This window comes from Scatophagus argus, chromosome 16, assembly GCF_020382885.2.
Source record: "Scatophagus argus isolate fScaArg1 chromosome 16, fScaArg1.pri, whole genome shotgun sequence".
Taxonomy (NCBI): domain Eukaryota; kingdom Metazoa; phylum Chordata; class Actinopteri; family Scatophagidae; genus Scatophagus; species Scatophagus argus.
The window spans coordinates 13,513,983-13,538,984 of NC_058508.1; the positions used below are offsets into that span (position 1 = coordinate 13,513,983).

General features: G+C 40.4%; 1 long non-coding RNA gene across 2 annotated transcripts in view; it reads left to right on the top strand.

The window, feature by feature from the left end:
* The first annotated feature begins 3,105 nt into the window (after positions 1-3,105).
* The window catches only part of LOC124073093, an 89,025-nt gene continuing 67,128 nt past the window's right edge, over positions 3,106-25,002 (top strand). The window contains exon 1 of one of the 2 annotated variants that reach the window (XR_006845640.1): positions 3,106-3,157. This is a non-coding gene — a long non-coding RNA (uncharacterized LOC124073093). The remainder of the gene's footprint in view (positions 3,158-25,002) is intronic. The other variant, XR_006845638.1, reaches the window with a different exon arrangement.

The window sequence follows — 25,002 nt, forward strand, 5'->3', positions numbered from 1 at the left end:
GCAAACTCATCCATTGGCAATGGGAAATTGGGTTTACTCACATTTAAAAAACCTGCATATATGAGTTAAGTATGGTGATAAAAAGGCTTAGTTCATCACCATAATATATGTTTTACTTGATAGATGGAGGAAATAAACTTATGAGAAAACTAGCAACCTGTCTGTAATGTTTCCACAGACCACAAAAGAGTCAAAGAAGCATATTTGTAGAGAGAAAAACAGGTTATTGATGAAAGTGTTCCCCGCCACACTTTGAGGAATTAATGGCAAAGAGCGGGGACAGCAAAATGAGTTTTCTTTGCTCCTCTTAATGTTTCTGTGGTGCTGTTCAATCTCTGAAGCTTTAGGGGATTAGCAATAATGCTTTCACATTGAACTGACAGATAAAAGTGGAGCATCTTAAATGTGCTTTATGCTGGAGGTTTGGGCCTCTTACGTTTTTCTTTAGATTTCCCAGCTCAAAGAGTAATTGATTTTTTTTTGGGTGAGGTTCTATCAGCAAGATCAAAGTTTTTCTTTGCTTTTGCTTCTTGTTTTGAACCACTGACACCTTCACACATTCTTAAAGTCTTGTTTCTCACCCACCCAGAGATCATTTACTCTAAATTAAATGATCAGCTAATAAACTACACCTTCCTTCAATAGAAGTTCTATATTCTTCATGGTATTTCTTTTTGCTTATCTGTCCAGTTTGTTATTACATGTAACATGCAGCATAATCTTATTTTAGTGTGTATTATGTTAGCTGTGTGTATATAATAAATAGCATCCAATGTTGATTTTTCTTTGGTGATAGGCTGGTATCAGTAGAAACACATCCTCCCGGTTGCTCTCCTGTCGGCTTTGTGCTTGTCACTGATTACCATCTGTGTTTGGCCGAGCTACACCAACAGCAGAGCACTGGAAAGCACAAACACCTGATGTGTTATCACACATCAAAGATCATACAACACAAGGGAAGGATATTGCCCAAACCTAAGCAGCAGTAATCCCCTGTCTGAGATGCTGAATGGGCCCTAGACTCAAAAAGAGGGGCTTTGTTTGCAAGAGAAATGGCGACAACTTCCTTTTTCTCAGTCTGAAAGGTGAAGGGTTAATAGTATGTTTCTTGACACTCATTATGAGCGCAGATCGAAGGCTTGATGAGAATCACTTTCATTAGAGCTTCCAGTCAACTGTGTCCCCCACAATCAGTATATGAGCATCTGATCTGAGAAACACAGTGGCCAGCAATATTACAATAGGCTTTCATATGCAGGCTGTGAAAGATAAGGAATTCTGAAAGAGGCAATGATAGCAGTGTGCCATTTCATTTTTTTTAACCTGCAATTATTAACTATTTCAAACTGATGAATGTCTGACACAAAGCAAAGAGTTTCTGTCAGCTAAAATAGAAGCCTACTCTTCTTTTCAATATTATGTTTGAAGAGCTACATTACATGGACAAAAGTATCTAAACACAACACATCTCCGTTCCAGTTCACTCCAGAGGTGTTGGATGGGGTTGAAGTCAGGGTTCTTTGTGGACCAGTCAAGTTCTTCCACACTTCCAAACTCATCCAGCCATGTCTTTATGAATCTTGCTTTGTGCACTGGGGCACAGTCATGCTGGAATAGAAAAGGACCTTCCCCAAACTGTTGCCACAAAGTAGGAAGCATAGCGTCATCCAAAATGTCTTGGTATGCTGAAGCATTTCCCTTCACTGGAATTAAGGGGCCTAATCCCTATCACAATACATTTGTCTATATAATGTATTTAAAGGTGATCCTGATAGGTCAGGACTGTTTTCAGATTTAGCACAAACATCTAGTTGGACTAAAAAATGAATTGATCAGATTTTGGTGGTCAAAACTCAAGGTCACTGTATAAAGGAATAAAGGAAAGTTTCACCCTTTAAAATCAATTTTATGGCAGGTTGCTTAACACTTTTTTTGTCAAGTTTCACTCGACAGCTGATATCAAGCAATGCACAAATGTCCAAGGACTGGTTAGCAGCTGCATCCATAACTCTGTTATTGGATACAATATGTTCACTGCTATCAGCACAACCAATGACGATACTGGTTAAAGTTATAATTCATCCATGCTTTATTTTTATCATCATTATCAAATAGTTGCGCCAAAGGGCAACTTCACTGCTGCAGACAGGCTTACAACCACAAGGCAGTAATTCTAGTTTATTTCTGGCCCCCGCAGTATTTGCTTAGCAAAATTGTAGCCCCTGGACAAATGTAGTTGATCACACCTGTCCTAGGCCAATTACCACATCTTGAACCAAGTTCTTGATGCTGCTTGGTTTGGGAAAGGTGGTGACTGAATGTTGGACTGATAATGAGGACAGCTACTAATGATTGGCTGCTGTAGGTAAGTCAGAACAATGCTTGGCATACATAATTTGATGAAGTGCAACAGGAAGAAGTTGAATGATGGGATTGAGGTAAGGAAATATGTGAATGGACAGAAGCCAGGTGTCACTGTGAAAAAGAGTAATAAATCAAGTCATGGGGGAGGTCTACATACTTAACAAATTAATTAGATAACGCAGTAAATCTGCATCTTGAAACAGACTCATGGAATTCTGAAAAAGACCTGCACAGGTAAAAGGTCAAACACATTTTGTAGCTTTTATCATAACCTCCCTCAGACAATTTTTGCTTCTGCAGTTTCTTTCTCCCATTCAATGGGAGCCTTTGGAATACACCAGCACCACCATTGACAAGTGTGCAATGCTTTGTGGGACGGATCAAGCTAGCATTTTAGCAACTGATCACCACAACATTGATGGTCTCAGATTTGCACATCAGGAGGTGTCACATTAATATGAAGAACCAGGTGTTGTCATGGTTTGGAGTTTGTTTAATTTGCTCCCTCTTTAATTTTGTAGTTTTTCCCACTTGTGTCCTGACCAGCTTTACATTTCCTGTCTTGTTTTAACAGATGTCTTGGATTCTAGTGTTTCTTACTTTACACTTCCTGTCTTTGTTCTTTTTCCCTCCTTTTTTGATTGTTTGCCCCGCCCTGATTGTTTTCACCTGTGCCTTGTTACCTCCCCTATATATATACCTGTGCTCTCCTTGACTGTGTTTCACTGTGATCCCTGTGTTTTCTGTGTTTGCGGTGCCCTTTGGATTCCAGCCATCTTCTGCTCTCTTTTGAGTAAGTTTTTGGATTTAAGTCTCTTTTGTAAGCCTTCTCCCTCATGTTAGTGTCTGCACTGTGGTTCTGCTGTGACTCTCTCTTTATCCCATCACAACTAAATATGATTGGAAAGAAAAATCATTCAGTTATTTTGTACAAGAACACACAGATACGCACTAGCAGACACAGTCTTGTATGTACTGCTGTGACTGTATCTGTCCTCTCAGCAGATGTTGCACCTTCACCTGCTATATTTCACACATATTGTATGATTAGGCTGACATTGACTGCGATATGATAGCTGGGGGCCATCTCCTCTCTAGCCAAATTGCATCTTGCTTGTTGGAATGCAATTATCACTACAGAACGATTTTTACAAATCCATTTTGGCAGCGTTAGTCACTCCTAATATGTTTTCCATTGGAAAAAGCAAAGACCGCATGGATCTCAGTTGTGTTTTTGATCAGCTAAAGGAAAGATTTAAAAAAAAAAAAAAAAAAAAAAAAAAAAGAAAGAAACATATCTAGAGAAAATCTGAAGTGGGCTTAATATTGATCTGCAATTTCCTGGTAATATCCTGTGATATCTGCTTCACACTTGACCAGATTGATGTGATATTACATGAATGGCATGAAGCAAGTGATCAGATCTTCTCCTCACATTATGGGTCCATGTGGTGTTTGAATCTTTACGCATCATTGCCTCATAAATAAATGTTGTGGGTAAGAGTAATTTTCCTGTTGTAATTGCTGTGATCAGTCCACTTTGTGACAGTAGAAATACTGTATGTGTAGCAGATCTGTGTGCTAATGGGAATGATGCACAAGAGCACAGAACTGGTAAAATGAATCCTTAGGTTAGATGTACAGACTTCCTAGATGGCACTTTCCTCTAATGCAGGCCAAGGATATAAAAAAAAAAAAAAAATGTTTGTTTATAGAATTGAGAGTCGAAGCACGGGGGCTATTGTATTGACTTATTTTAGTTTTTCAAATGTTCATTGATAGAGTTCGCCATGCTAAAGGAAATCAATGTTTTCACATGTGAGTTCACGCCAGACATTTTGTGTAGGTGTGGTAGGTGACCAGGGATGCTTGCAGTGCAATCCTCTGTTTCATAACTGCTCTTGCTGACCCTTGTGTCAGTCTCCTTTGTGGCAAGTAAATCCTCAGCCACATTTCTCATCATGGATTTCTCAGCAGTCACCCAGACTGAAAGACAGCTTGACAGCAAGTGAGCCACATCATCGGAGAGCACAGAAAAGGTCTATTTTCAAAGAGTAACTCATTTCTTCCTTTAGAGTTGGTTGGCTTCATAATGTACCAAATTCTGCTTTGTGCATTGTTTTTTTTTTTTTTTTTTGCGCTTGATTACCAGAAGAACAAATTTTAATTTTGAAGATAATTTGAATAACCTGACACGTGGCACGGAGCTTTATTTTATTTGTTCATGATGGTAAATGAACTCGAAGTTAAACGAAGCATCATCATGCTGAATTTAGCTAAATTTGTAACGCTGCTCCTGCCCGGCGATGGATGCGTCGCTGTATTCCTTTACCTTTGCTGTCTACACTGTTTCACTGCAGATCTGTGCTGTGACGTGTGCAGCGATTGTCAAAAAACACTGTAGTTTTCCAGCATCACAGGGTCAGGGCCACGGTGACTCCACAACATTTGTGACATTCAGGAACTCAGTCTTAGTTGGCTTCTTTTCCAAGGACGTCAGACCAGTTGGCCAGCGACCGAAGCTTCTCACCTCCCTCTCTCCCTGTCGAGCCTGCTGCCTCTCAGGGTGAACGTACTGCACTGTGCTCTCTTACCCGAGTCGGTCATAAAGCAACAGGGCTGCACAAGCTGCTGCATGAAGCATAAAGCAGCACAGCAGACCTGTGTAATTGCAATTCTTAATCTGTTCCGAGAGCCATTCCTCATACCAATGAGTTGTACAAATTACAAATTTATTTATTTTTAATCATTTTTAATGTCTCTTAATCATTCATGGCTCAAATGCTCCTTTTTTTTTCCATATGTATAGACACTTTGAACATTATGCAAATCATTTGCATATTAACTAATGTGATTGTGGACAGTCTGCACTACAACTAGAAAGAAAACAAAATAGAAATTGAACAGTGGCATTTTTTTTATTATTATTTTTTTAGGAGAACAACAAAAACAGAACCATTGAAGGGCTTTTCTCAGTTATTGGTGTTCTGTCTGTTTGCTCCAGCTTGTCTCTGCTTTCAGTTCCTATTGATCTGGATTTGTGGACAACAGACCAAGAGTGGTTCATATGTTTTGATGTCAGACTTTGGCTGACTTTTTCCAAAGTATAGACAGTGACTCACTTTTTAGCACGAACACTCATACACTCAGTTTTCACTTTCTGATTAGATTGACTGCCACTCTTGAGAGCAGCTCTGCATATGCTCAAGTGTTACATTATGGCTGTTAAGGTAACGTACATCCTCACACTGACCTCATGTTCCCATCTGCCCCGCCCTCCAGTGTTGCAGTAATCAGCTTTTTGCTTTTGAGCACTTAGAAATCATGTGGTTCAGGAAGAGAAAAAAGAGATTTATGCTCTCTTGATGGCAATTTAGTGTTCCTGCACAGTGAACAGTCACATCTTGACATACTGGCTTTGGTGATGAAAATTTCCACCTCCATGACCTTTGCCTTCATCTCTAATTCATTCTCTCACACATGAATTTCACTGCAGATTCTTCCAATCCTCACAATCCATGTGGGTGGGCCTAATGGCAAAGGTTTTCTCGTCAGTCAGTCTGTTACTTTGGTTCACACCGAAACATTTCAGTAGCTTTTGGATGGATTGCTATTAAATTCTTAAACAGGTTGGACAAAAGTCTCTTATACCATTTTGTCATGCTTGTCATTACTGTACATGCTAAACATTTTAGACATTTTGTGAATATTGTTTTTTTTTCTTTGCTCGCTCCATACCAGATGATACTTGCATATCAGAAAATATTATGATGATTCACAAAACCATATTTTCTTGCAGTCTTTATATATATATGAAAACGGTAGTCGCACCTAAAATGTAGGTGCAGCCTGCTGTTTCGTTGCAGATATTTCTTTTATTTTTGTGGTAATTTTAAGAAAGAAACCAGCCTGGTGCGGAATGGGTTATGCCACAGGTGACTGACAGGTTCAAATATGAGATTATTACAGCCAGCAGAGGAGCATCCTCACAGACAAGCATGCCTCTGTGCTTGCTGACCTGTTTGGAGGCTTTAAAACAGAAATGCATTTCCTCCCTATTTCCTGAGCGGCTCTTATCATCTTATTCCACAACCTAATGAATCTTGGCTGAGCTTTATTGCTTGAAGTAGAGTCAAAAATGATCAGTAGAGAGGTGACATTGTATTGGCAAACAGTAGCTAAAGCAATACTGGTGGAAATGATGAATTCATCATATTTGACAACCACAATGCACCAAGTGCCACTCGAGGCACAGATTGTGAGTATTTGCCTTTAATTTACTGAATTTGAAAGCTTTTCCTGTATATTGTAGATAAAATTGTCTCTAGAAAGACCTTGTATTGTTTCCTGGTGCCAGCAGGTAAATGCCAAGGCACAACACCCTGACTTACAACCCTGGTTTGTCATAATTGGAGTCTTAGCAGTTCCTTTACATTTTACTTCGTCAAGCTCAGAGAGCAGATTTTAGGTTGTTTATTTTATCAGAATCTTTTCTCCCTCTGGGTATCACTGTAGTTGTGTAGCAGAAAGTAGTCTGTAAGCCTCTAACTCACTCATTTCCTGCTCTCTACATGATGATCATACATCTACGACAGTATGTAGTAGTTTAAAAAGGGGACACAAATATGGTGAATGAAACTGGTCAGTGTTGGCCCAAGCAGAAACCTTGGAAAATCCAGAGTTCTTTGATTAAACCTCATTGCATCTTCATCTAGCCAACGAGATCCTCACCGACTGATGGTAATGTCAGTTTGCCACCCTGCCTGATAATTAATTGGTGATGAAGTATGTGGGCAGGAGGTGGAGGAGGTGCAGCGGAGCTGAGTTTGTTTCCTGTGATGTACTTGTGCGTGTTGATGTAATTTGTTGCGAATATTTTGGGGCTTGTTTATGCAAGTAATCATTTATAAGCAGACACAATGTAAAACACAAAGTGCAATTAATTTTTTTTTTTATTCAGCTCATTTAAGCACCAGAGCCAGTTTTATTGTTGTGAACTCAGGGAATAAGAAGGAATGAAAAGAAGGCGTACATCTTTGATCGTGCTAGATGAAATTAATTTTTCCACTTACTTTACACACACATGCACAATCAGGACCTTTATAATATATGCAGTAATGGCAGTGTGAGGATCACACAGTAGTTAGGGCTTCAGTGCCCAGTTCAAGGGCACCTCTGCAGTTCCCAGGAAGGGAACTGGCACCTCTCCAACTACCCATCCACACTCTGTACTAACTGGTCTGTGCTGGGCTTGAGCTGGCCGCCTTCCAGTTCCTAAGCTGCGTCCCCCACAGACTTATCCCATTTAATTTTTACATTTTGTTATATGATTTAGGAAGTATTTCCTGTCTTTTGACACATCACATATACATTATGCTCCATTATATTAAAAATTTGCTATACTTTTGGAAACATTTTTTTAAATTAATTTACTTAATCTTTGCTTAATATAAGAACTTGAACTTTTTTCTGTATTTGTGATGACTTTTTATGACTTCTGTAACTCTGACACCTCTGTAACTTCTAAAATAACCTATTAAAAGCAGGTAATGCAACTGTAAAGGAAGATTGCTTTTGGTTTTGTTTTTTTTTTTTTTTTTTTGGAAAGAGGGGAAAGACCTTGAAGGTATCAACTCTAAAGAGCAGGGATGTAATTCTCCTGCATTCAGTGTGAAGGAACATGGTCTTAGCACATTTAGTTTCACTGTGTGTCCCTTAGCCATGATATGAACAAATTAATTCCCTTCAGATATATCCCTGAGGGAGGTAACCTTTATGATCATCCAGATTATTTTCAATACATTGTGTGTATTCCATTATAAAAGACAAAAGGAAAGACAGTGACTGCCATCTATGTTTATAACAATGTATGCTGTGTTTGTGGGTATGTGACAGCTTTGCAATTACCTGGCTAGCTATAAACTCAAATGCCAGGCAAGAAGGGAGGCTATAAAGAAGCAGGCCAATAAAGGAAACACTGCTCATTAACTTCTGTTGAATACCACAGACCTGTTGATCTTTATTCTTTATTCTTAGACAAACAAGTCTAAGAGTCTACAGCCATGCTAGTGGCTCTGTAAGGCTGTGCTGAATCTACAGTGCTTTAAGCTAAATGCTAGAAGCCTATCCCAGCATGCACTGGGTGGGAGGATGATTTAGGCATATCGCCAGACTATTAAAAGTGCTAAGACATGTACACAGACAACCAGGTGCGCACTTGATGTTCATTCAGACATTTATTCTTCTCCAAGACTTGCGTCGGCATAGAAAAATCCTCCATGGACGAATGTCTCGTGTAGCCAGAAAGTGAAGTTACAGTAAAGTTTTGCCGGAGCTTTGCTATTTTATGAAGTCCCTTCTTCACTGACTTGAGTTCATGGCTTTTGTGCTTCACTGAAAAATGAAGTCTTCAAAATGAACAAAACTGGAGTCATTTGAAAGAATTGACTGCTAGAAAATCAACATAGCCCACTTGGTGCTCAAGCTTTATTGTTAAAATCAATGGAACAAATAAGAGACTGGAATTGGAAGGGGAAACGCAGATGGTGGTTTGCCTTCAGGGCTTGGATCAATCCTTATAGGACTGCAACGGCTGTATTGGCACAAGCCCACATCAATTACATCTTGTTGAAGTATGCTCCTTCTGAAATTGTTTCATTTCTTTCAATTTCAGTGTGTATCATGAAGCGAACACTGGCACTATTGCTTACCAAATGCACCCTTCTCTAACATAGATTGTCAAGTCCAGAGTGTACAGTATGTTTATGTGAAATTTGATGTGGTGAAGATCACAATTTGCTGAGTTCATTCAGAAAGTGACAGACAAGGACTCTCTGCAGCCTTCCTCATGTCAAGAGGTGTTCATCTGTTGTGTTGTGAAGTGCACTCTGGTGATGTCAGAAGTGGTGGACCATCATCCGTGTGGCTTGGCTGCACATGTAGAGATGTGTGATTAGCGCCCACACAACAACAACACTTCCACTAAAATGCCACTATCTGCATTTACTCCACCATCTACCATCCGGTGCTCGAGATGTGCCCATCGATAAACCAACAAATAGATGCTTATGACACACTATGCATTCCCTAGATACTCACTCCCTCAGTCAGAGTAACACGTGATAAGCACAGCAGTATCCCCCAGTCATGTCTAGATATAGCAGTATTGATTTCAGGGAATGAAAGATTTTCAAGTAACACATTTTGTCAATTTCAGCAGTGCTCATTTGTTCTAGCAGACGGCTCTGAGATCCCTATAGATCTTGGGTGGAGATTCGTTCGATCTGCCACAGAGCTCTCAGTCTATTGTGAAAGATTTACAAGATTATCAAGAAACTGCTAAAAAAAAAAAATAATTTTAATCTCTGATACTGCTGTTGAGGAGAATGGGATGTTTTGTGTGGTTAGGTGGATGCCTGTGATCTCCTGCTGATCTGGTGAAGCCCCCATGAATATGGGATGATTTCTCACACACCTACCTCAAGTCTGCTGCCTGCAGGGGATGTCAGCTTTTAATGCAACCACAAGCAGATTTGCGGTTGAATGAGACGCCCTCCTCACATTTGTTCTGAATTAAGTCACATTCTGTTTCTGAGTGGGGGACTGGACAAATGTGCGGTGAGAAAATTACAGAGCAACCCGATGATGTGGAACTTGGCAGGCAAGTCTGAAGCAGAGAGGGACAGATGGCCCCTGGCGGTTGTGGTGCTGTTTTACAGGCGTCTCTGCAGTCAGTGTAGAGTTGGAGTGTCGTTGCAGAATGAGGTGAGGTTATGGGCAACAAGTAACTGAAGTAATTGAGGTTAATATTGCTGGGTCCCGTTGAGGTATTTGATTTAGGTTGATATTGTATATAATATATTGTAACATATCACATATGATACAACCTTTGTAAAGGAGAGGCTGAAAATGTCTCTTGATTTTTTTTAAATGCAGTGGCAGGTCAACAGAAACAGTGACATAAAACTGAATGCAATGCTGTTAAGGGGGGAACCACAGTCAGTATGCACATTGTGTTGTTCATTTGGATGAGTTTTTGTCCCATTGAGAACAGGGCCAATGTGCTTCTGAAGCCGTTCCTATGTGCAGATGTAAACAGCAATGTTTCTCAGTTCCTGTTTCTTTCAGAGGAACCAAGGCTGTGTTGTTATCAGGAATGCTCTGGAGGCAGTAATTGCTCATGAATGAGGCAGGTTGCTAGCTTGGGCCTTTAGAGCTCACACAGCCAGGGGTGATTTATCAGAGTACAAAGGAGCAGTGACTCCGGTGACACAGAACTGAGGAAATCATTAGACCACCATCCAAGAGACACAAGGAAGAGACATGAGACATGGGATCTCTCTAAAGAGGGATTGAAGCTGTATGATTAAAGGGGCACAGATTAGGACACCTGAGAGTTTCAGTGCCGTCATAGTGATAGGCCACAGGCTGTTACAACAACCCTGCACAGTGATGCAAATTACAGGTATTACTGTAGTCCTGATCAAGTTTAATTCCTGATCCATACGACCAATAAAAAATGATCAAGTCTTAATGTAATCCCATATAAAGACATTTCAACTGTTGCTTAAATGCTGTATTTAAGAAACGCATGGAATCCTTCAAATATAACCCCTCATTGCAGATTATTTCATTTCTATATGATCTTTCATTTGAAAAGAGCACGAGTGTGTATTGTGTGTAAACACTTCTAAGTCCCCCTCTGCTGTGTGGTGATGCCACCTACTGGCCAAACCTTAGCTGTACATTATTTTCTGACCAGGATATAAAAGTTAGTGGTGCCATTTCTGTTATCACCAAGACTCTAAATTATGAAACAACTCATGCAGCCTCAGATGTCTGCAGTGTATTTGCTCAAGATGGGCTTTCTCTTGTGCGCCGGACAAAGCGTTTCTTTGTTGGAGTGATTTATAGCACTTTTCCTTCTGCAGCTGCCTTTGTGGACTTATGATAAAGACATAATAACCTGCATATTTCTGAACCACACCCTGCAGAATGTGATCTAGTCATCTCTGTCCTTCGTGTATGGATTGTGACTATCACATGTGACTCACAAACCGGATTTAATCTCAAGCCCTGATGAGCTGAGTGTGTACCCAACAGGTGGTGGGTATCAGTCTTGAAGCAGTACACCTGTGAATCCCAGCCTGTGTAGTTCACCAGTGTCTGTGTCCATTCATGGCTATTCCATGTTTTTTAACAAGGAAAACCAAACACGCGGTGAACAAAGAGCACACTGTGTCTGCCGGAGATATTCGTCACCTGTTGAAACACTATGATGTAGTGAAGCTGGGATTACACGGGTTTAGGAATGTAAAGGGTGACAGTTTGGACAAGATGGCTATTGTTTAGAATAACACCTGAACTGGTAGCAGAGGTGAAAGTTGATCAGAAGATGGGAAACGGCTCGATCTTTGGCCAAGGAACAATTCTGGCAAAAGTCCATAAGCATGTGATCTTACTGACGCAGATGGGCAGCAGAGGAAAAATAACCAGAGTTGATGATATCCTATCAAAGCAAGTCATTGTGATTTAAGGCCTTCATTTTTGTTTGTCCTGTATTTTGATATTAAGTTATGAGTGTTATTTTCACTTTACTATTTGAGGCAAAGCCTAATCTTTTCTTGGCTTTTTTTTAAAGAAAATGGCCTGTCTATGCCTGAGGAAAATTTATGGAGACTCAAAGATTCCTGAAATATTGTGGCCATAAACCTTCACAAACTGTCAAAGAACAAAGTTCTCATGGAGAGCCTGAAGTTTCAACATGTTGGGATCAGAGAGCTTCTCTGAATAGAGAGTACTGTTTTCAAGATCACTGCGTGCTCATATTTTTCAAATAATAATAAAAAAACTCTTTAAAAACTTCTGAAAACCCTCAGGCTGTCACAGCTGTTCCACCAGAATCAGCTGTAAAAGACCCAGGTAGGAACTTTATGAAGAATGAATAGTATTAGTTGATTTCCAGTCCAGATGGGATACATTAGGAAGTAGGTTTCGTCAAGTACATACCCTGTGCATTAGGTGGCCTGCTGCTGGGAGATTCAGATCTTTTTCTTTTAAAAACAGGGCAAAACATGGAATAACCTTTAGGAGGGCTGGGAATTTTTTTTTTTTTTTTTTTTTCACACATATGTAAGGTGCATGTCATGCAGGGCGGTGCAGGGATGTGAATAGAGCAATTGAGCGGCATAGGACCCTGCGGAATGCGCCGGAAACCTCTGTCCAGATGTGAAGTGGCAAGACAGGGATATGGGATAGCTGTGTAGGGTGGTTGGGGTAGAGGTGGGGTAATTGTACAGCATAGCAGTGGTTTATGCAGGTGTGACAGGAGAGGGACTGCATGTCACCCAAAACAGCAAGACACCAAAGCAGACCACTGTAAAAAAACAAAACAAAAAACAAAACCCCAGTATTTAGTGTGCAGTGTGCTGATTGTTTCCCAGTTTAGTCCAGCACCTAATTTACTACTTGCATGATTTATATTTTGCTATATTTGTATTATTACCAACACCCACTTTAAATTAATGTGTTACGGTTGATAAAAATGCACAGCATTATTCCTAGATTAAGTTGTTTATGAAGGCTGTGAAGCAAGAGATATAGATTTGAGAATATCGAAGTACCGAAACTACAGTATTTGAAACGGGTCAATTTTTATCTTTGAAAGTACACTAACTAATGAATCCCTGCACTTTGTTGCTATCAGTATCAAGACACTGACACTCTCATTTGTCATATGGCCAAAGGAAAAACAGTATATTTGAACTATAAATATTAAGCTTACCTCAGCGTGTCATGCATGCATGAACCGTCTAAGGCCTGTTGTCTATCCATGATCCGTTTTGTCCCACATTTCTGTCTACACACATGAAAAGGACCTTCACTTTTAAAATGACTGTGCAAAGGAAGTGCTGAGTGGAGGAACAGCAACACACCCAGGATGGAGGGGGGGCACCATTGGGCTTCTTTTAAGTAGAGATGAGTTATGATGACTGGTTTCTATTTTATGCTGAATGTTTTGTGTGTATCAGCGTCAGCCTCCCACAATGAGAAGGTGATAGTGTATTTCCACACTAAGGTTGCGTGCCTTATATGTATGCATGTCTCTGTGTATCTGTTTTTTCTCTATAACAAATGGCTTCTTGTGTGTGGCTATGCAGCGCATTGTAGTTATTAAAGTCAGTAAGAAAGGAGTCTTTGTCACGGCCATCATTTAAACCCAGTCACACGGGCCATCTTGTGCCAGCGAGCCCAACTCATTTTTACCACTGCATTCCTGGGCTGTTTGGTAAGCCCATAGGGGTCCTTTCCCTCCTCTCCTTCTCCCTCCCTCCACCGCCTCTCGTCTGGAATCCTCATTCCATCTTCATTTGGGCCTTAATGGGAACATTAGTCTCACATACTGCACTGAAAGGCACACAGACCTTGAAACACGTGTGAGTACATGTTTAAATGCTGTGTTGTATCTCTTGCGTTCATGCAGGGTTTCTACTGCCTTACAGCGATTGCAAACAGCCTCGTTGATACACTGAATTCCTTAGCCCCTAAATGAAACCATCACGATTGCATTCTTACTCTCGAGCCTAAATCTAATTGTAGTGTGAAACCTGGAACAAAAGTATGGTCCCCCAAGCTGTTATTTGGAGAGATGTAAAGAAATAATGAAATAATTACACTGATAAGGTGTAAGCATGTTATTAGGTACAAGTTCAATCTGTTCTTAGAATCTTGTGGGGTTTTTTTTTCTGTGGCCAGAGGCCTTATGGTTTCGGGTTGTGCGACCATCCGGAAGTTTCTCATTCTCTCGTGATATCTGTGATATCATGGAGCGCCTGGAGGGAATTTCTTTAAATTAAGCATGATTGTCTACGTGGACTCAAGGAACTGAACTGAACCGATTTTGGTAGTCAAAGACGAACGGTAATGCTAATTATGACAAAATGTAACTACTATTTAACCATTTAGTGATGCATGGAAGCTGTCTAATTTTCAAAAAAATGGAAGCCCAGTCTAAGTCTAGACAAAAGAAGCGTTGCTGTTAATGTTTTTGTTTTCAAATAATTATAACAAAAACTGGAATGTTATTTTGCTGTGTTGCATGACACTTATTTTTCCCCAAAGGTGGCAGCTGTGTAATATGATATTAGGAAGCCAAGATGGAGTTGAGAGGGTTGTCTGAGAGGCATGGGCAAAATAATAATAATAAAAAAATAATAAAATAAAAAAGGGCACCAGCACACAGAAAATGATGCAATAATGGTGAAACAGTTAAACCCTGTTTAAGAATAAAATTGCTAAATCATGTGATTCAGAGGTTAAAACTACTACACCATTGAACTATTAACAATTTAACCATTTAGAGGCACATGGAAGCCAGCTAATGTTTTGGTATGCAGGAGCGCTGCATCACATTTTGTCCAGTTTTGATTACCTCACTGAGTCTTTGGGTTTTGGAAGGAGGTGAAAGCAGGAGGTGAAAGTAGTCAGATTCAATATTCGCTCTCAGTAACTTCTCTTTTCTCCTAAGCAATTTTGATCTGACCCCTTAAGCTACAGTTGTGTTGTATCTTATGCTATAAACTCAAAGGGTTTTTTTTTTCTTCTTCTTTGTACTTTTGCAGTAATAAGCTGCTGGTTCCTCAATCACATTAAGCTCTGGGTTTTTACTGTCTCTGTAAATGTCTCATGTGCTGCTTCCCGCATCGTTTTAGTGGCTGACAAACAAACAATCCATTCATAGGACAGCCAGACTTCCCAAGAAACTTAACCGTATGTTTATACATTCTTTCAGGAAAAGAGCCCATTTGCGGTTGAGCTATTCTAGTTTCCCATGTTCCACTCTCTCCTGTTGTCTCTCTCCCACATTTTTCAGTCTTTCTTCCTCCTTCCTTCTCACATTCTCTTCTCTTGTGTTTGGCCTTTTGTGTCCCTCTATGAGTAAAGAACATGCTCTTCAATATTTGTTCAATTAATTTGTCTCAGATTAAGATGTATGCAGCCCATCTGTCACAGTTTATCTATAGGCAGCCTCACCTGAAGTGCATTGGTGGAGTGATATAGGGGTATTGACTACTCAGTGCCTCAGGTGGGCCTCCTGCACTCTCTTACTTGGATACATAAGTATATGATTTTTTTTTTCTTTTTAAGTTGCATATTTTTGAATTTGGCATGGACTAAAAACTGTTCAATCTAACGTGGTTCGCTTACATTAAACGTTATTTTAAATGTGCAGTGACAGTATAATTAGAACATAAAAAGCCTTTAATCATACTAACGAAGAAATTTCAAACTTCTAATCGTGGAAGTGGTGCACACCCCTGGCCTTTGCCTTATAAAATAACTTCTATCACTGCTTTAATGATTCTTGCTCCAGATTCTTCTCTTTCTGAAGCCAGTGTCGGTACGAAACTGGGTGTGCACAACTGCTGCTTAATTCTCATGTTTGTTGAGTCATGCATCGTCAGCTATGATGCCATGGTTACCAAGCTATCTTTGTTTGATTGGTTGGATCTTTCACTCGTGAGCAGGCAAATAGTAAAACAGTAAGTGTGTACAGGCTGGCAGATGATTTCAGACACCCTGCAGCTTGATTTGTTTGATTATGATTATTCTTTATAATCACCACCCGAATGTAACTCAGAGGTGGAACTTTTACAATTACTCAGTGCACATTTACTCATGCAGTGTCAGGTATGGGTTCTTTACTCAAGTATAAGAAAAACTACTGAAATTACTCTAAGATGACTTACTTAATTTACTTACTGCATAAAGTAATACCTTGCCTGAAATTTGACTAGACAATGACTCAGAACCAGTAGGCTGAGTCATAATACCTGTTTGAGTATTATTCACATGCATCCTTCAAGTATTATTTTCTTATTTTGGCTTTTCATTCTGAACTGATATACATTGTTGTGTACCTCATTGTTCAGTGTGCGGCATTAGTCACCTAACCAGTGTCCCACTTTTTCTTTGTTGTTTTTGGGAACTGCTGTAAACTTAACGTCACCATGGGAATTAAACTCTTCACATTATATAGATGAGCACGAGATGCTTTCAGTTTCTTAATCAGACTTAGAGCTTAATTTCATGCAGTGAATTCTGCATTTTGGAATTTAGAATCACAACACTTTACCAAAGCTTAACGGTCTTCAGGAGGGTTCTGAAACAGCCGTACAATCTGGCTTGCACACAAGATGGGATTGTGGAAGGTCTAGTGGTTCTATGGCATTTATCTCTCAGAGAATATAATGTTTCCAATGGCCAGATCTAATAAAATGATTTTTAACCATGAACAATTTGTGTCCATCATTTATATGCCACTTTTTGAAACTCTTAATTAGTTTAGCCTCCTTTACAGCCAAACCCAATCACTGGATTTAACTTGATCTAACGGGTTTAACTCCTGCCTCAGCATGCCAATATTTTGGTCAGGCCTGGGCATATATGGCAGGTCGTTGCTTCTTGACTCTCCCCAGTTTTTGTCTTGGCAGAGTGTCCCTCTCTGTATGATCTATTTCGCCACCCTGCCCTTCTTTTCTATTACACAATGTTAGCCATGCCCAGCTGAGCAAATGCATTTATCCCACACATGCCCTAAATACTACTCAAAAAAACATTATGTCAGATGTCTTTGGAGATGTAGGACAGTGAATGTGCAGGTTGTCTTGTGTTTCCGTGGATGACCGTTAAGGCAGAGCGCTCCTGCTGTACTGCTTGTTAAAACTTCTTGTTGATGGGTTTTTGCTTCTCCACCCACACTTTTGTCTCTGTTTAATGTGTAGTTATGCCATTACAGTAACGTTGTCTGACTGCGTAATAATGTTGCTTTAGAACATAATGAATATGCTCAGTCTGAGCTATTACCTCCTTTAGTTGGTTTCTCTCTTTAGAGCTTTTTCTCTACTTGAATGGTTACAGTGGGTTGCACAGGAGGTCAGAAATGGGCTCAGACTCTGATTCTATAGCTTTTAGTTACAAACTGAATACAGTGATTACGGGTGTCTATGGAAGAACTGACATGAAAACAGCTGAAATGATGAAATATAGACTTCAAACAGCTGCAAATGAGAATTAAGAGCATACAGTAACAATGTCACCCTTTAAAGAATAGAAATAAAATTTTAGCTCATGCAGCTCCTTCATGTGGAGTGTTTCTGCTTACTATTATGCATAATTTGTCATGTTTAAGTGTGCGTTGTATTATTTTTTCGTGCCACACGTGTGACATTCTTTGCCAGGGACAGGTGAGTAAGACCTGTGTACTTTAAAGCAGTTCCAATAATATGACAGACGGAGTATTTTATGAAAGCAGTTTAGCTGAGAAAAAAAAAAGAATTTCCTTCCTTCCTTCTTTCCCTTCCTTCTTTTCTTTCCCTTTCAGCTGACAAAGCTTGTTCACAGAGACCTCTGAGAAAACCTTTCCTCCCTGGAAACCATCATTATATTACTTCTTTATTTCTTCTGTGGAAACATCTTGACAAACCTGGCTCCCAAAACTTCCAAGGCACATTCTGTACTCCAGTGAGTAATGTGTTGTGCCCTGTTTGACTCCAGGGCTGTAGAAACACAGTGTGGCTCAGTTCCCTCAGCCCTGCAGGTGCTGGGAGCACATTTCATAAACACCTGCTGGGAGTTTAGAGTGTGTGAAACTTTGAATCCTGGCTGATCAACACTTGACTGTGTGTGTCTGGGTTAGAGTTAGCTATCATCTGCTCCTTAGTTAAGTGAGCACAAGGTCCAGAATGAGAATATCTGGCAAGAGCAGTGCAGTAAAACTTAACACTCATTAAAGTTCTCAGATTTATTTATTTTTTTTCTTTTTCCAACATATTTGACATTTCCATATCCGTATTAGTCAAGACTGTTTTTAGTATCTCTGGGTGTTCACTTTATCTGCCAGAGTTCCTGGATCGGCGACTGCAGCCACAGCTCTGGGCCTAACTCCAGCCAGAGTCTTCCCTCAGCCTCAACCTTAACCTCAGCACCAGCCCTTCAACAGTTTAGAGAGCGGGAGGACTGAGTGAGCTGACCCAAACTTCCCAGGATGAGAAAACTTTAAATCTAAATGTTATTCTTCTGGGTCCTCAAAGGATACATTGTGTGGGGATCCAGAAGGACATACCAGGCTGTGAAAGAGGCTCTTTCTTGTTTTCTGCCCATTGGCCCCCTCCCAGTCTCTCCGGGGCGGCCTGTCTCTCTCTGACAACAGCTGCTTGCTGCCTGTGGAGGCCGGGGGTGAGCGGCGCAGCTCCAGACATCTGTAGGCCCTGAGCCTGGGCCGCCTAGCTCTCTCTTTCTTTTTTCACACACACATACATTGGAGCCCACAGTCTGCCCAGCACAAAGGACTACATTCATCCCACTCATACAGTCTCTACTGGTGAAGAGGTTGTCCGAAGCTCCCAAGCTCTCACTATTTTTTTATTTTTTTATTTTTTTTTGCATCCTCTTTCTCCTTCTGCATCTCCTGTCATTCTCTCAGATATCCCCTCCCTTCTCAAACTCATGTCCATCCCTGTCTCTCTCTATCTGTATCTATCGATCGCTGTCTATCCAATATAGAAGTGAATATTCTCGCATTCAGTCCACAAGACTCGAATAATCATTAAACATTATGAGCTGTGGTTAACCAGGATGACAGTGAGGGGCCACATGTCTCAATTGGAGGAGACGTGTTCTCCATTTTGGGAAGCGCAGTGACCCGTCTTTGGCTTTCAGTTGTGACCAAATGTGGGCGTCTTTGAAAAATATGTGGGAAAAGAAAGTGTAAGGGTATGTGTTTGTGTGTCCCTCTGTGTGCATTTTACCTCCTAACCCTGAGAACAAGCATTCCAGTGCAGAGGACTTGCCTACTAAGTTCACAAAGGGATACTGAGAGAGGCCAGAGCGAACAGAGATCCTTTGTACAGAATGAATGTGGCCATGAGAAGTTTGGGAACAGCATGGTTTGAGAAACATCACAAAGTTTCTTTTAAAAAGCCCATTTGGTAGGAAACCATCTACTTTCAACATAGGAGCTTAAGGTTGTCCATGTGTCTGTTTCTGTGCCTTTGACAGCCAGAGCGAGACACTGCAAACCACTACCACATAGTGAGTGTGAACTCAACAAAGGAGCTTGAAGTGATAAACGTTTTTAAGTCCGCTTTGGTGTCACTTTTCTCAACCAGATAAATGCTTGTGAGAGATGCAGCGAAGTGTTTGGCGTTTGGTTGTAAATGTTGTAATCTGTCGTCCAACTGGACTGCCTTTGTGTCTGCCCTACTGAAGTGCCCTTGAGCTACAATGCAAAGCAGTACTTATTTCCTGCTGCCTGTTAGGGGAACACCAATGTCTGGAACTTCCCTCAACAAAGTTCCTCCATTCTGAACATCCTACAACGTCACCAACAAAGGCAGACATCGTTTCCTATGTGCATTACCCTGGTTAACTCTTTGGATACTTGCTGCTGTTGTGGAAATTTTTCACTACTGAAATAAAACGAATTTTGTAATAAAAACTGATACCATTACAATACTTACTCTGTTCAAATATGTGTGACTTGTGAATAAATACAATTTGATTACCTTACAAGATGTATGGAATCATTCCAAAAGGGATTAATATCAATCAGTTTATTTACACATTACGTGTTGATTTAAAGATTTTTATCCTTTAATAGTTGTATTATGTTGTCCTCTAATTATGAACGGTTCATAAAGTTAAAGTCAGAGGGCTATACTACTAATTCAGTGCAGGCAGGCTGGCCCACTCAGACATAATGAGTGTCACAACCGTGGTTATCAACTTTCTTTGTTAACTCAGGCTTTCTGCTTCAGAATGTGTTCACGTTCCCATAAAAAGGAAAGGAGTCTGGTGCGTCATTTGACTCTTTTGCAAAAAATGGAACAATCACGTGCTGCCTACTTCAGTCAAGAGAAACAGGATGTTATAATAGAGAGCTGTGGGGGAAAAAAAAAAAATCATCACAGCAAAAGTAACACTGTTGTTGCAAATAAATCCACAGGGGGAACACTGCCAGAAGAATTGTACATTTAATATGTATTTATTTTACCATTAAATTATCATGCACTCTTTATTTTTATCCTGACTAACCAGGCATAGAAGAGCTAAATTTTAAACTCAGTACAGCATATTTAACATTTAACAGTACCCATGTTGAAGGATGGGAATTAGTGTAGTTTAGGGCCAATTCAAAGTGAAATTAAATTTATCGATTGAATATTAAACACCAGCATGATAAATTAATGTTCTAATCTCTGTTCTATTGGCTCCAATACCAACAGTGAAAGGCCATTGGCAGCAAAGCAGGACAAAGAGTAAAAGCATAATTTAAAGTGATCCCCAGTGGTACTGTATGTTGAGGCTTGTTGTTTGTTTGTTTTTTGTAGTGAAACCAGTTGCCCTCTGGAGACAAATTTAAGTGGAAGTTGAGGCTGTGCCTTCATCATTTATGTCGTTTATTTATGATATGCTGTGTAAAATTTTAAGTGCTAATTTTACCTGAAGCAAAATGGGAAAAAAGATTTTCTTAAGGTGCATACAGTATGTGCTGCTCTATAGTAATCACACAGCTTTGTTTGGGGACAATACTAGCGTATGGCTCAGCAATTTTGTATATGTGTCCCATTCCCTCGACTGAGAATCTGTATCATCGATAGAGAATATCGGCATGGAAAGAACTGGTGAATGAGCAGTACTGTCATTGCCATTTTAATCCAAAACTCTGAAACATAACATCAGATAATGCATCAACATACGTAAAAGATATTATCTGAGTGTGTTCCAGTAACTTAACCACTTAAACAGTCAAGTCAGTAATGATAGGATTAGTGACAACGAGATTACAGACATATGTAAACTCCACTGTGAGCTCCATTGTTTGTTTGAGCACAATGATTGATGGGCAATCTTGCTTGTCAGCTGCCAGTAAATTGATGAATCATTGTTCAGTTCTTCCCACTTCTCTTTGATCTGAATTGTTTTTGCAATCTTAGTTGCAGGGAAGGACTGAACGAACAGAATGCACTCTGATCTGATAGTGTAGCTGAATGACGTTAGCTTGAATGCTGGGACTGCAAACAGGTTGCTCACCGTTTCATGCGTTTGTAGCCTTTAGTTTTTATTATGCTTCTTTTGTTATCATTCTTTTTTTTTTTTTCTTTTTTTTTTTAAAGAGTACCCGGGTTTTCCCCGGGTACTCTGGCTTCCTCCCACAATACCAAAAACAATGCACTTAACCCCCAGCAAACCGGGGGTTAAGTGCATTGCTCAAGGGCATATCAACCAGCTAATGGAGGGGGGGCATTTTTCTCATTACTCCACCACACCCAAACTTTTCCTGCCCATCCAGTGGGGGAATTGAACCGGCGACCCTCCGATGACAAGCAGCCCTTCAAACTCTAGGTTGATTAGATTCACTTATTTATAGTTCTCACAGGCGTAGACACCTTTCAAACTCTGTACATCTCAAAACAGCTTCTGAATGTGACTGTTGTCATTCTGACTACAAATAATGAAGGCATACTGAAATCACTTATGCCTGAAATTGTGACTAATGTGCTGACAGCGGTTATAAAATGTGATACAAACCAGAGTGCATGTTTTACATCAGCATGTCCTGATCTCTACATAAACCATGTTTTTAACCCCAGTCGTGTTCCATAGCTCAGCAGTAAAGCCCATCTAAGCTACACACACACACACATTCATACATGCACACAGTCAGTACCCAACACACACAGTCTGCGCAGAGCTCAGCTTGTCTGCTCATCTGCTTCTGATTAGTGACGACATGAGCGATGCCAAATGGGAGATATGGATCTCATTCCTCTGCAGACAAAGCCTCATTCATTGGCAGAAAGCTCAGATGTGGGAAGACAATTTCTCTGACTTGGACCCGGGCCGGTCCACTCCTTTTGGGTCTGGTGCTGTCCTGAGAACGGAGATGTTGTACCACATGTTTGGATGGATAAAGGGATGTTGGATCAGATAGTGTGAAGGTGTACATTTACACAATGTACTGTATTCCTGTCTGAGGAGTGTAGAAAGCGGTTTGTTTTCATTAGATTATGCTGAATATGAGGCCATGAAGTTCATCAGACCTTTAATGTGACCCTTTTTATGTCAGTTCATTTTTTAGGTGGAAAAACAAAAGACAAAAGAGATCCTTCAATATGAACAGTATATACAGTATATATGACAAGGAACAATTAGTAGTCTACAATATCTGCTGTTGTACTCAACAATGAATCTTTTCTTTTGGCATGTCAACCAGATGTGTGTGTGTGTATTTTGGATCACTTACAGCCTACCAATAACATTTTTATTCATCTTCTTGTTTGCAATTGTTGTATTTGGCCAGCCAGTGGATAAGCTCTAGCCTTAGGCCAGAAGTCAGTGGCCTGCAGACACATCCTTAACAGCTGTGAAGGTGATGGCACACCTTGAGAGGACAGAGAACATTTTGAACAGCTAACCCACAAGCTCTTTTAATTGATCCATGTGACTCACTGTTCAAGAGAAAAAAAAAAAAGACATGTGCTAACATTTGGGTGAAACTTTATCTTTGAGCTCCACCAAATATGACTAATCATCCAAACATTCAGAAAGAAAATCAAGCATTGACTTTCCAGAGCACAAATGTAAATACAGTTGTCAAATACACAGAGTGATGTGACACACGAAGTCCACGAGGCAAGAGAACCATCCCTGTATAATGAAGCTCAATAAAGGTTACATTCTGCAGTTTAGAATGGTTATTGCATCGGGAGAACAATAGCTGTAAAGCTCTTTATGGCAACCGCTTGTTTATGGTGTTCTATTAAACTCTTTATACAGTTGCTAAAATTGTAACAATAAATTAAAGTGTTTTTACTTTCAAATTTAAGTCACGATTTTCCTCATGAACTTTGCCATTTTTTCAAAACATTTTCTATTTATTCCACATAATGTCCTTGTTTCTCTGTGCCTGATTACACAGTATGATTATACTGCCATTCAGTTTGCAGAGAGCCGGCTGTGCATTCATCAAGTTCAGAGGTTGTTGACCTATCGTTCATCTACGTTCTGGCGAAATACGTCATGGATAATAATGTGTGTGACAGTTTTGTCACCTCGCAGGTGTGCGCTGCCGTCGCTCTTGCAAAATAATCCCTATAGTTACACTGCATCTGGACTCTATGTCTCCATCTCCTTCTCTCTGTGTCTCTTCCCTCTCTCTGCCCTTCACTTTCTCTCTCTTGCTCTCTCTTGCCTTGAACCAGAGAGCAATGCACTCGCCAAAACCTTTGAGGGCACAAGTCATAATAAAGTCATTTCCCCCCATCATATTAAGTGCACATTTCTGAGGGGGATAAAAGGTCATTGGCAGATTTATTTCAGACCTGGGAGGCAGCTTGGATGAATTTGGATCGTGCTGTGAACCTCAACCACACTACACACTTGTCCAGAAGCTCACTCATGGGATTTGGGCGTGTGGGTTTTTGTGTGTGCCTGTGTGTAAGACGTGTTTTCATAGCCTTGATAGGTCTGATCAACAAAACCAACAAAGGCGGTCACACATGGCTGTTTTCATGTCAGTAAAAGGAAATATGCACTCGGTGGCTTTCAGTCTTGTATCTTTTAACATGCAGTGTTATACAAGGTGTCGTGCCATCCTGTTATTACTGTTTAGGGTTGGGCATAATGACACATCCTGTATACACAATACTGTAAATTGACAGGAGTTTGTCACCAGCCAAAGATTTATTTTATTTTTTTCAAGCATGTACATCTAGGCATCCATATTTTTACTGTCTGTTTTAGTGTCATTAGTGGGACTGCTTTATGGCAATATTTTTCAGGCACTTACTGAACTAAATCAACCATTCTCAATTGATCCATGAAATCTTTTGCAAATGAATTTCCAGAAATTTGGCAGACACTTTACAATGATATCAGGATGTATCATTGTCATCATATGAAATTACATTTGTTGTAATGGATCACCAAAATCATCCCTTGTCATTATCTTTTGTTTTATGGTTACATTCTTAATTAAACTCTAGGGGGAAAAAAATAGCTGTTGTGATTCCAAGGAAATGGGCTCTTGGTCAAACAAAGTAAGAGTCAGGATTATGGTTCTTAGGTTAAAGTCAGGGTAAGAAGTCCAGGTACGATTATGACTGGAACTCTGGTCTCAATAGGATGTCCTCTTGGAGATACCTGTGGTATGTGTGACTGTTGGCGTTCGTGCATATGGACTTATCCCAGTAGGAACCTAGAAGTGTAGTCAGAACTGAAGTTAGTTCGACAAGGTTCGAGTACAGCACCGCCAGGTTTTCTGTAATCTGCTAAAACAAGTAAATGTTTTGGGCTTTTCTCTCCTGGGCACTCCCCTCCCTCTGCACCGCATGGAGCAGGGTTCATTTGAAAGGCGCTGTTTGTTAAGGCTTTAGCGGTTAGTAAGTGCTTCCTTTGTTTGGCGGGAGTGCGGAGACGGGGGGTTAATATCTCCCAGGGAGTGCATACAAAGAGGGCCTTCAGCTCCCCTGGCCGGAGAGGGGTGGCTAGATGAATGAGGCCGGGCCGTGGGGCAAAGGTGCCAGGGAGGGCACAGGAGGGTGGGGAAGTGCAGGAGGCAGGGGAGAATCCGGGTGG